The sequence below is a fragment of the Neofelis nebulosa genome, chromosome 3 (assembly GCF_028018385.1).
Source record: "Neofelis nebulosa isolate mNeoNeb1 chromosome 3, mNeoNeb1.pri, whole genome shotgun sequence".
NCBI lineage: Eukaryota > Metazoa > Chordata > Mammalia > Carnivora > Felidae > Neofelis > Neofelis nebulosa.
This window is the reverse complement of record NC_080784.1, coordinates 99,182,289-99,194,762: the sequence shown is the minus strand read 5'-3', so window position 1 is coordinate 99,194,762 and position 12,474 is coordinate 99,182,289. Positions and strand designations below refer to the sequence as shown.

Genomic DNA, 12,474 nt, shown 5'->3' with positions numbered 1-12,474 from the left:
TTATCAGAATTTTTTTTTTTATTGGGAAGCTGTCAACTCACTGTTAAGCACAAATTTTCCAAAATCCTTATTTTTAAATTAAAGCTCAGGTTTTATCATTGATAACAAACGCCATCAGGTTTTTTTTTCTTTTGTAGTGGCAGGCTGATTTTGCTCATTTTTAAGAAAATATCTGTCAAATACTCTATTCTAAAAACTGTAATTGTCTATTAGTTATTCTTTCAGTAAAATGTTTGTACCTTGAAAAATGGGCTGGTTCAACACACCTCAAATAACTCTCACAAATTCTTTTCCCCAAAGTAATCACTACACTTTTGTATATAGCAAAGGTTCTTTGCACATACTTTCAATTTCATCCCATAGAACATTATAAAAAGTGAGCCAATGGGTCAAACACTAATAAAATTAATAATTTCTACCTCTTTTAAGTTTTTCTTAATGTTTATTTATTTTTGAGAGAGAGAGAGCAAGAGAGAGAGAGAGAGAGAGAGAGCACAAACAGGGGAGGGGCAGAGAGAGGGAAAAACAGAATCAGAAGTGAGCTCCATACTCCAAGGTGTCAGCATAGAGCCTGACATGGGGCTTGAACTCACAGACCATGAGGTCTTGACCTGAGCCAAAGTCGGACGCTTAACCAACTGAGCTACCCAGGTGCCCCCATAATTTCTACTTCTTTATCAAGGACATTCCTAGATGAAACTGGTATTTAATTTTTTTAAATTATTTTTTAATTTACATCCAAGTTTTTAGCATATATTGCAATAATGATTTCAGGAGTAGATTCCAGTGATTCATCCCCTATGTATAACACCCAGTGTTCATCCCAACAAGTGTTCTCCTTAATACCCCTTACCCATTTAGTTCATCCTCCTACCCACAACCCCTCCAGGAACCCTCAGTTTGTTCTCTGTATTTAAGAGTCTCTTATGTTTTTGTCCCACTCCTTGTTTTTATGTTATTTTATTCTTCCCTTCCCTTATGTTCATCGGTTTTATATCTTAAATTCCAAATATGAGTGAAGTCATATGATATCTGTCTATCTCTGACTGACTAATTTCGCTTAGCATAATACCCTCTAGTTCCATCCATGTAGCTGCAAATGGCAAGATTTCATTCTTTTTGATTGCCGAGTAATACTCCATTGTATATATGTATATATACACACCACATCTTCTTTATCCATTCATCTGTCGATGGACATTTGGGCTCTTTCCATACTTTGGCTATTGTGATAGTGCTGCTATAAACATTGGGGTGCATGTGCCTCTTCAAAACAGCACACCTGTACCCTGTGGATAAATACCTAGTAGTGCAATTGCTGGATCATAGGGTAGTTCCATTTTTAATTTTTTGAGGAACCTCCATGCTGCTTTCCAGAGAGACTGCACCACTTTGCATTTCCACCAGCAGTGCAAAAGAAATCCTCTTTCTCTATATCCTTGTCAACATCTGTGGTTGCCTGATTTGTTCATTTTAGCCATTCTGACTGGTATGAGGTGGTATTTCATTGTGGTTTTAATTTGTATTTCCCTGATGATAGGTGATGTTGAGCACTTTTTCATGGGTCTGTTCGTGATCTTGATGTCTTCTTTGGAAAAGTGTCTATTCATGTCTTTTGCTCATTTCTTCACTAGATTATTTGTTTTTTTGGTGTTGAGTTTGATAAGTTCTTAATAGATTTTGGATATTTGCAAATCTAATACATCATTTGCAAATATCTTCTCCCCTTCCATCAGTTGCTTTTTAGTTTTCCTGATTGTTTCCTTCACTGTGCAGAAGCTTTTTATCTTGATGAGGTCCCAATATTCATTTTTGCTTTTGTTTCCCTTGCTTGTGGAGACATGTTGAGTAAGAACTTGCTGTGGCCAACGTCGAAGAATTTTTTGCCTACTTTCTCCTTGAGGATCTTGATGACTTCCTGTCTTATGTTTAGGTCTTTGATCGATTTTGAGTTTATTTATTTATTTAAAATTTTGTTTTTGTTTAATGTTTATTTATTTTTGAGACAATGCAAGAGACAGAGTGCAAGCAGCAGAGGGGCAGACACAGGGAGACACAGAATCTGAAGCGGGCTCCAGGCTCCAAGCTGTCAGCCCAGAGCCCAATGTGGGGCTCAAACTCATGAACCGTGAGATCATGACCTGAGCTGTAGTTGGACATTTAATCACCTGAGCCACTCAGGCGCCCCTAGGAAATTTTTTATCTCTTCTATTTTGAATGACAGCCTTGCTGGATAAAGAATTCTTGGCTGCATATTTTTCCAGTTCAGCACATTGAATATATCCTGCCACTCCTTTTTAATGTGCCAAGTTTCTGTGGATAGGTCTGCTGTGAACCTGATCTGTCTTTGTAGGTTAAAGACTTTTTTGTCCCTTGCTGCTTTCACGATTCTTTCTTTGTCTGTGTATTTCGTGAATCTGACTATGACATGCCTTGTTGATGGTCAGTTTTTGTTGAATCTAATGGGAGTTCTCTGTGCTTCCTGGATTTTGATGTCTGTGTCTTTCCCCAGGTTCGGAAAGTTTTTGCTATGATTTGCTCACATAAACCTCTGTCCCTTTTTCTCTCTATTCATCTTCTGGGACCCCTATGATTCAGATGTTATTCCTTTTTAATGAGTCACTGAGTTCTCTAATTCTTATATCATGTTCTTTTGCCTTATTTCCCCCCATTTTTTTTCTGATTCTTTATTCTCCATAAGTTTGCCCTCTATATCACTGATTCACTGCTTTGCTTTATCCATCCTTGCTGCCATGGCATCCATTCAAGATTGCATCTAAGTTATAGCATTCTTTATTTCATCCTGACTAGATTTTACTTCTTTTATCTCTGCAGAAAGGGATTCTATGCTTTTTTTGACTCCAGCTATTATTCTTATTATCATGATTTTAAATTCTGGTTCAGGGGGCGCCTGGGTGGCTCAGTTGGTTAAGCAGCCGACTTCGGCTCAGGTCATGATCTCACGGTCCGTGAGTTCGAGCCCCGCGTCGGGCTCTGTGCTGACAGCTCGGAGCCTGGAGCCTGTTTCAGATTCTGTGTCACCCTCTCTCTGACCCTCCCCCGTTCATGATCTGTCTCTCTCTGTCTCAAAAATAAATAAATGTTAAAAAAAATTTAAAAAAAATAAATTCTGGTTCAGATATCTTGCTTGTATATGTAGCTTGACAGAATAAAAAGGAAAAGAAAGGAAAAGAAAAAAAAAGGAAAAGAAAAGGACATTTGAAATTTTTTTAAAGTGAATATAATAAAATAGTATAAAATGAAATGATGAAAGTAAAATAAAATTTAAATACTTACAAAGAAGTAAAAAATATAGCAGAGAAAAATTAAACAAATTTTTTTATAGAAATGGAAAATAAAAACAATTTTTTTCTCTTTCTGTATTCAAGAATAAGAAAAAAGAAAAAAAAATTGAATAGCAAAAAGAATGAAATATTATTGAAATTACATCCAGTTTCACCTATAAATCAAACTATGAAGCACTTTAAAGTCCATAAACTAAGTAGGCAAAGAAACTTGTGGTGTTCCTCTAGAGCCTAGCTGGGGCAGTTGGACAGGGCTTGGTGTAATGGCTCCATTCTCCACCAGATAGCACTGCTTAGTTTACTGGGGTGGATCATTGTGGCGTGTGTATGCATGTATGCCTATGCGCAGGAGGGGTGAAATGGCATCATCCAGCTACCCAGTTTCTAGTATCAGAACTCTGTGGTCTTCCAGACCATCAATCAAGCACCCCTCCTTTGTCTCCTGCTTCCATCCACTCCCCACTTCTACACTGTCTGCAACCAATCCGTGAGCCTACCAGGTGGCACCTCCCTCCTGAGCTTTATCTCAGATGGGGCTGTGTTTCCAAACCCCTCACTTCTGAGGGCCCTGCAGCTTTAACCCACTCTGACCTGCTGGGGTGGGTCTAGCCAAGCAATGGACAAATGCCGGCCCGCCCCCAGGAATGTTTGCATGAGCACACTGTTGCAGATGCCCAGAGACTGTGGCCAGGTGCTGGCCTGCCCCATAAAAGTTCGCACTATCATGTAGCTGCAGTGTTTTAGGGATTATGGTAAATCACAACATACATCTGGTATCAGGTTTCAACTTTAACGTCCTTGTTCCAACTCCAGCAAACATGGCTGTTCTCTGGGGTGCCTTGGGACCTTTACCTATGGGATGGCCACAAAATCTGTACCAAATGTCCTCTCATCAGGGAAATAACTTTTCCCTGTGTGGCCCAAGGACCCCTCAGACTTTGTTTCTGCTCCTGGGGATTCGACTTTCCCACCAGAGCTCTGCCAAGTATCAAGCCGAAGAGTTTCAGACTCTGCACCTCCCTGTTTATAGAGTCTTAAAGGTATTTAAACCCTTCTCCTTTCTCCCCATCTTATGGGTGTTTCCATTTTTCTCTTTATCTCCAGCTGCTTTCAGGGGGAGTGGTTTTCCTGTACTCTCCCCACTGTCTCCATAAGCAAACACAGCTCCCTACCTTCCGTGGCTTCTCTCTCCCCCAGTTCTCCTCTCCACGCCATGTACCTGCTGAGTTCTGTGGTTCAAGTTGTGCAGACTGTTGTGTTAATCCCAAGATCAGTTTTCTAGGTGTGCAAGATGGTTTGGTATTGATCTAGCTGCATTTCAGGGTGAGAGAGGCAAGCAGCTCCACCATCTTGGCCCCTTCTCTGGCATTTAATTTTAATGTGAGTGCATGGCAGTAAAGAATAAAATGACTAGTATAATTTGGTGTCACTGTCTTTGTTCATACCAAGGTATCATCAGTCTCCCCCACTAATAACTTATTACCATCAGTGTAAGTTGTCTCAGGAAAATCATGAGTTGAAAAAGATATTCAACAATTTAAATGATGTGCCTCATAATAACAATTACATTTAAAAAATCCACCCTCAACTTAACACTGTAATGGGAAAGTTTCTCACTACTACCATTTTTAAGAAAAACATGTATTCAAGAAGCCCAGATTCCCTTTCTCCTACCACTACTGTCTGCCCAATACCAAAGCCACAAGACCAGTTAATACAAAAGAAATATTTCCAAAGAAACGAAGAACGATTTGATTAATAAACATGGGAGGTAGCATAAAACAAAAAGTAAATTTCAAAAGATTCAATCTCAGATGAATATTTAACCATCAATCCATAGAGAATATTATGGAGCCACGTTTCTATTTCAAGCAATTTTTTAGATCACTTTGTCCATTTTCTTTAGTTTGCTTCTTAGAGAAAAATGTATATATATATATATATATATATATATATATATATATATTACTTAGAGACATACATACAACATTATTTAAGATTTCCCAATTAGAAGGCTATACACAGGAAAATGAGAGATATTGTAATTCATAAATTACATTTTGCTAAATCTTTAAAAAACTGAATCATGAAATGCGAAGAAGTCAAAACATATACCAAGTCTGTTTGCTTACTAGCATGTTTCAGCACTCCTGTAATACACAGTGGGTGTTTCTTTCAGTGTTAATCAATTTGATAAAAAAAGGATTGTTCTTACCCTCATCTTTCCATTCCTTGTTACTAGCCCATCTGCCAATCTGAACACATACACATTCATTTTGTATTCTCTTTCCCCATGAATGTTGAATGAAATTCTTTCACTTCTTTCTCCATGTCCACAGTGAAATAATCAAAATCCTTTGGGATTAGAGGGAAAGTTGGAATAAACAATTATTAAATATAAAAAACCAGAATATTTAAGTGCCACTAGTGTTTGTTGCTAAGCATTCCCATAAAATATCTCCTTCATGACTAATTGGGATTAAAATCAACAGATAAAAGCAAAACAGCAAGTCCAGTGATGTCTATAGATATTTCCATTATAGAAACAAAAGTATAATGCTGAAGACAGGATATTAATTCAGTTTTTATATTTGTATAAATCATTGATATAATGAGTTATTATACTATTAGACTGTGGCGGTGTCATCATTTCTTTTATTTTTGTCATTTATTCAGAAAACGTTTAGCAAAGTCAAATGTTCAAGGTTTATTATTTTCTCAGCATTTACGCCTGACTTCCCAACGAATATAGTATAATATCTTAACCTACAAGATGCGTAAATGGGTTTTACATCAATAGTTGAAAATGCTATAAAAAATGAAGTATTTTTTCAAGAGTTCACCATGTCTACATTTCAAATACTCCATTCCTTTTCTTTCACTCTGAATGACTTGCCTCAAAGTGATGGCATTAGAGTGACAAAATTATCACACGTCATATAGCCTCTGGAAAACTCCACTGTATAATTTTGAGCAAATGAGAATGACAAGTGACATCAGTGAAAATGATGGAATAGGTCGCTCCAAGGTCTGTCTTTTCACAAACACATCAGAAACAAAACTGTCAGAACCAACTCTTTTAGAATTCTAGAGAATAGTCAAAGGTTTATAGCAACCAAGAAAATGCTAAGAAAAAGCAATGTAAAAATGGTGGGAATATACACCCATATACGTAGCAGCATTATTCACAATAGTTAAAACGTAAAAGCAACTCAAGTGTCCATCTATGGAAAAATAGATAAGTAAAATGTGGTGCATATATGCAAAAGAATATTATTCAGGCTTAAAAAGGAAAGACATCTGACACATGATACAATCTTAACAAACCTTAAAGACATTACGCTAAGTGAAATAATACAGTCATAAATTCAGAGAAATAAGTTCATAGAGACAGAAAATAGAATGATGGTTGCCAGAGGCTGGAAGAAGGGGAAAATGAGGAGTTATTGTTTAATGGGTAAAGAAGTTTAGTTTTGCAAGATAAAAAATGTTTTGGTGATGGATACTAGTGATGGTTGCACAACAATGTGGACATGCTCACTTAAAATGCACACTGAAATGTACACTTAAAAATTATGAAAATGATAAATATTTTATCTGTTATATCATAATTTTAAAAATAAGAAGACAATATTTTGAGAGCCGTGTTAAAAATAGACTCAAGCAAAAAGCAAGGTATGCCTCAAAATGATAAAAGAATAATCAAATTTTTCAGTCATGGAATCAAGTTGCTAAAGATAGTAATAAAAAACATTAAAAATTATTTCAACAAGGAGTATTTAATTATAGTATATGTGGGCTGTATGAAAGGATTGTAGAATTTGTATAAGAAATTAAAGAAATACTAAAATATTATAAGTTTCTTTTTTAATTTTTAAAAAAATGTTTTATATTTATTTTGAGAGAGAAAGAGCATGAGTGGGAGAGGGGCAGGGAGAGGGAGAGAGAGAATTCCAAGCAGGCTCTCATGTCAATGCAGAAAACAACACAGGGCTTGATCTCACAAACCATGAGATCATGACCTGAACTGAAGTCAAGAGTCAGACACTTAACAGACTGAGCCACCCAGGCGCCCCAATATTATAAGTTTCATAAGTATATTTTTACAAAAATGATATTTGTAAAAATACTGTTTCAAGTATAGAATCATCACATACTAAAGGTTACTGTAAGAAAAAAAAACACTAGGAATTCTTTGTGGCATTTTTTAAAGGTTTATTTATTTTGAGAGAGAGAGAAAAAGGGAGAGAGAGAGTGAGTGGGGGGAAGGAGAGAGAGGAAGAGAGAGAATCCCAAGCAGGTTCCATGCTGACAGTGTAGAGCCTGATGTGGGGCTTGAACTCACAAACCTTGAGATCATGACCTGAGCCAAAATCAAGAGTTCAATGCCTAACTGACTGAGCCACCCAGGCGCCCGTGGCATTTTTATTTGGCCTGAACTACTCCTTTTTCTGGCTTGGCAGCAGTCTTGAATATGGCAGACAACATTCCCATTCCTGGTTCCTGGTTCCAGAGAGAGTAGAGAAGACCTTATTCTTGAAGAATTGTATTTGTCATTCACAACGTAATTAAGGAATAACTGAAGGAATGACCTAAGGTACTTTGTCTTACCTAACTCAAAATCATTCAGTTTGGAAAAGTAGTAAGAATTCCTCAAAAACACTGTAAGGCATATAACAATACACAGTAAAAAATAAACAAATAAATAAATATATAATAAATTATATATGTGTGTGTGTGTGTGTGTGTGTGTGTGTGTGTGTATGTGTGTAGTTGAAGGAAATAACAGAGGATGGAATGCCTTCAAAAGAAAACCTGGAGAGTGATTTTTTTTTTTTTTTAGAAATTAGGGCATTCAAAATCCCCCACATATAATGGGGGAATTTAGAAAGTCACATACACGCCAAAAGCAGAATGCATGCTGTTATGAATTGAATGTTGTGTCCTCCCCAAATTCTTATTTTGAAATCTTAACTCCCAATGTCATGGTATTAAGAGGTGGGAGCACTGGGAAATCATTAGGTCATGACAATTGGGCCCTTAGGCATGGGGTTAATATTCTTATAAAAGAGACCCCAGAGAGCTTGCAAGTCCTCTTTCCACCATGTAAGGACACAGTAAAAACAGAGCCTTCTATGAAGTAGGAGGTGGGCCCTCACTACACACTGAATCTATAGTGGTTTGGTCTTGGACTTCCCAGCCTAAAGAACTATGAGAAATAAATGTTTGTTGTTTAAGTCATCCAGTCTATGATATTTAGGTTATGGTAGCCCAGGTGAACTAAGACACAAACTCAGAAACCTGAGAAGACCCTAAGCTTTCAGCTCTGACAGTTCTTTAGGCTCAGTGCAAGCAAGAAGTGCTGGTAAGGCATTAAAGGAATGTCTCTCTCTCTCTCTCTCTCTCTCTCACACACACACACACACACACAGTCTGCAAAGAATGGACAAAGTTCACACAAATAGACTGAAAGTGAAAGAACAGATAAATATATTCCATGTAAATAATGACCAAGAGAACTGAGGTAGCTACATCAATATCAGAAAAATTCTACTTTAATTCAAAACCGGTTGCAGGAGACGAAGAAGGGCATTGTATATTGATAAAAGAGAATTCACCATCAAGATAAAACAATTATAAAGCTATATGCAGCAAACAGCAGAGACACAAAATAAATGAAGGAAACAGGCAGAAATTAAGAGAGAAGTAGATAGTTCTACAATAGCTAGAAATGCCAAACCCTGCTTTCATAATGGATAAAATATTTATATAGAAAATCAGTAAGTAGGGGCGCCTGGGTGGCTCAGTCGGTTAAGTGTCCGACTTCGGCTCAGGTCATGATCTCACAGTCTGTGGGTTCGAGCCCCGCATTAGGCTCTGTGCTGACAGCTCAGAGCCTGGAGCCTGCTTCCGATTCTGTGTCTCCCTCTCTCTCTGCCCCTCCCCTGCTCATGCTCTGTCTCTCTCTGTGGCAAAAATAAATAAAAACAAAAAATAAAATAAAAAAAAGAAAATCAATAAGTATAAGACTTGAAAAACACCGTAAACCAAATGGACTCAACAGATGTATATTGAACATTCCAGTCAACAACAGCAGAATGAACAGTCTTTTCAAATATATATGGACTATTCTCCATGATAAATCATATGTTGGACCACAAACAAATCAATAAACTTTAAAATATTAAAATAATGCAAAACATCTTCTCCAGATACAATGGAATGAAGAAATCAATGATAGAAAGAAAACTGGAAAATCCCCAAATATCTGAAAATGTAAACAACACACTCTTAAACAACCACTGTATCAAAGAAGAAATCTCATGAAAAATTTAAAAGTTCTTGGAGAAAAATTTTTTAAAAAATAGAAAAACTTATGTTATGCAGCAAATGCAATACTCATAATAAGTTTATAGTAGTAAACACATCAAATAAGAGGAAAGATCTGAAATCACTAACAATATATCTTAAGGGACTAGAAAAATAACAAAAAGCCCTCAAAGATAGCATAAGGAAGAAAATAATAAAGATTACAGCTTAAATAAAGAAATACAGAAAAGAAAAACAAAGATTGACAAAGCTGATTTAGTTTATTCAAAAGCCCACAAAATTGGCAAACCATTAGCTAGACTCGCAAAGGTTAAAAGGGAAGATACAAATAACTAAAATCAGAAATGAAATTGGAGATATTACTACCAAACTTAGAGACTCAAAACAAGAATCAAATCAGTAACCAAAATCATTCCCTTCCCACCCCACCCCCCACACAAAGCCAATGATCAGAGGCTCCATTGGTGAATTTTACCAAACATTTAAATAATTAATATCAATCCTTCTCAAATTATTCAAAAAACATAAGGAACGTTCCTAATTCATCCTGTGAGGCCAGTATTGTCCTGATATCAAAATCAGAAAAAAAGACACCACAAGAAAACTACAAATATTCCTTCTAAACATTGTTGTAAAAGTTATCAACAAAATAGTGGCAAACTGAGTCCAACCAAATATTAAAAGTATTACACACTGTGACCAAGTGAGATTTATCCCAGGAACACAAGAGTGGCCCAACATAAGAACGTAATATACCACATTAACAGAAGAAAGCGGGGGAGAAAACCAAATGACTATTTCAATGGAGAATAAAAAAAAAAATCATTTGACAAAATCTAACACCTTCTCATGATAAAAAAAAAAACCTCAAAATTAGAATAAAAGGGAACTTTGTCAACGTGATAAAAGGCATCTGTGAAGATGTCATAGTTAATATCATACTCAATGGTGAAAAACTGAAAGCTTTTCTCCTAAGAGCAGGAAGAAGACAAGGATGCCCACTGTTACTATTGCTATTTAACACTATGCTAAAAATTTTAACCTGGGCAACCAGGCAAGACAAAATAAATAAATAAAAAGCATCCAGATTAAAAAGGAAGAAATAAATCTATCTCTATTCACAAATGGCATGATCTTACATATAGACAGTCCCAAAGAGAACACACACACACACACACACACAACTAGTTTTCTTCTTGCATGCCTTCTGTCACTGACCACCAGGTCTCTTTAGTTCTGCTGTCACCCACTACCAACTCCCTGAATACACAGTAACATCACTAACCTTTGTGCTCTTCCATGTGGCACCTTGAAAAATGCTAGAATTCTCTTCTGAACCCTCTGAAACTATAGACAACTTGCTTATAGTAGAGATGGTCTCTTCTCAGGCATCCCCATGACACTGTTCTTTCACCCCTGCTAATGGCTAATGTGGGCAACTGCTATCCTGATCTATAGATTCTCTAGAGTTGTAGAAATCTCTAGGCCTGATTCAAGAACAAGTATCTCATTTTGAAGACACCCCAAAATTTCCAGGGACACATATTATGCTCCCTTCTCATCTTCCCCATAGCAGGGATGCCACATCTCTAGACACCCAGAATACTCTCCCAAAAGCATTCTTTCCAACTCCCTTTCAGTAACACACAGCACCATTTTGGCCCTGTGGGTTCTGTAGCTCAGCAACAGTGCCACTGGACGTTTGGGGAATAAAATGCTAATCTCTTCTTGATAATCTCTTTAATGTTTCAGTGATCTTCTAAGAGGCCTCATCACAGGCCGATGAAAGAGCAGATCACTCCCTTCCTTCCTCCCCATAGGAAAATAAGGGAAACAGCTTTTACTATAAGCATTCTTCTGTAAAAAACTGAACACTTGAACTTACAGTCCTCTAGTTATACTGACAGTGATATATTGATGGTGACATTGGTGGGGAAGTGGTGGTAGAACTGAGCATATACTGGCATTTTCAGGGAAACAGCTGGCCTCATCTGCTACTGCATTTCTTAAGAATAAGTTACATTTGGGTTCCTCAGTGGCTCTATCGGGTGAGTGTCTGACTTGAGCTCAGCTTATGATCTCACAGGTTGTGAGCTCCATGTCTGGCTTTCTACTGTCAGTGTGGAGCCCACTTCAGATCCTCTGTCCCTGTCTCCCTCTGCCCCTCCCCCCTTGTTCCCTCTCTCTCTCTCTCAAAAATAAAATAAGAAACATTAAAAATAAAAAGAATAAGTTACATTTACAATCTTTTATCCTTAGTCAGAGTTGCAAGTCATGTACATAAAACAATACCTCCTGACATGATGCTACAACTATTTTATAGGTATGTGGAAAAAAGTGATAGCAACCTTAATAATTCTGCAGTGTGAATTTCAAAATATTTCTCTGATATTCGTTATTTAGAACTGGAAATTCCGAATTATAAGTTATCTTTTCTGTAAAACTTAACATATTTAATCTAATCAATATTTTATCCTTCCAAGTAAATTTTATATAACTTTTTATTTTTAAATTAAAATTATGCATTATTTTAAAATCTAAAATATGAACAAAAATTTGAAATGAAGTTATATGGCCCTTTTCTAAAATAAAATTCACTTTAAAAAACTTAGTTTATCCACAATGGTTTTAACTTATTACAGTCACTAAAATATGTATAATCTTTGAATATATCTAGCTTTTATTAAAAATAAAAATAGATTCAGTGACTTATATGCATAACAATGATATGTGGCCATGATTTCTAGGAAATAAAATGAAGCCTTCACATCATCATTTCGTGTTTATTCTTTACAGTTATATTATCTATCAAAGTATTCCAACTCATGAAATTGCTAAA

The 12,474-nt window shown here is 36.4% G+C and overlaps 1 long non-coding RNA gene across 1 annotated transcript in view; it reads right to left on the bottom strand.

Annotated features, from left to right (window-relative positions):
- The window catches only part of LOC131507097 (uncharacterized), a 62,161-nt gene that overhangs the window by 32,271 nt on the left and 17,416 nt on the right, over positions 1-12,474 (bottom strand). The window contains exon 2 of the long non-coding RNA XR_009259326.1: positions 5,521-5,660. This is a non-coding gene — a long non-coding RNA (uncharacterized LOC131507097). The remainder of the gene's footprint in view (positions 1-5,520; positions 5,661-12,474) is intronic.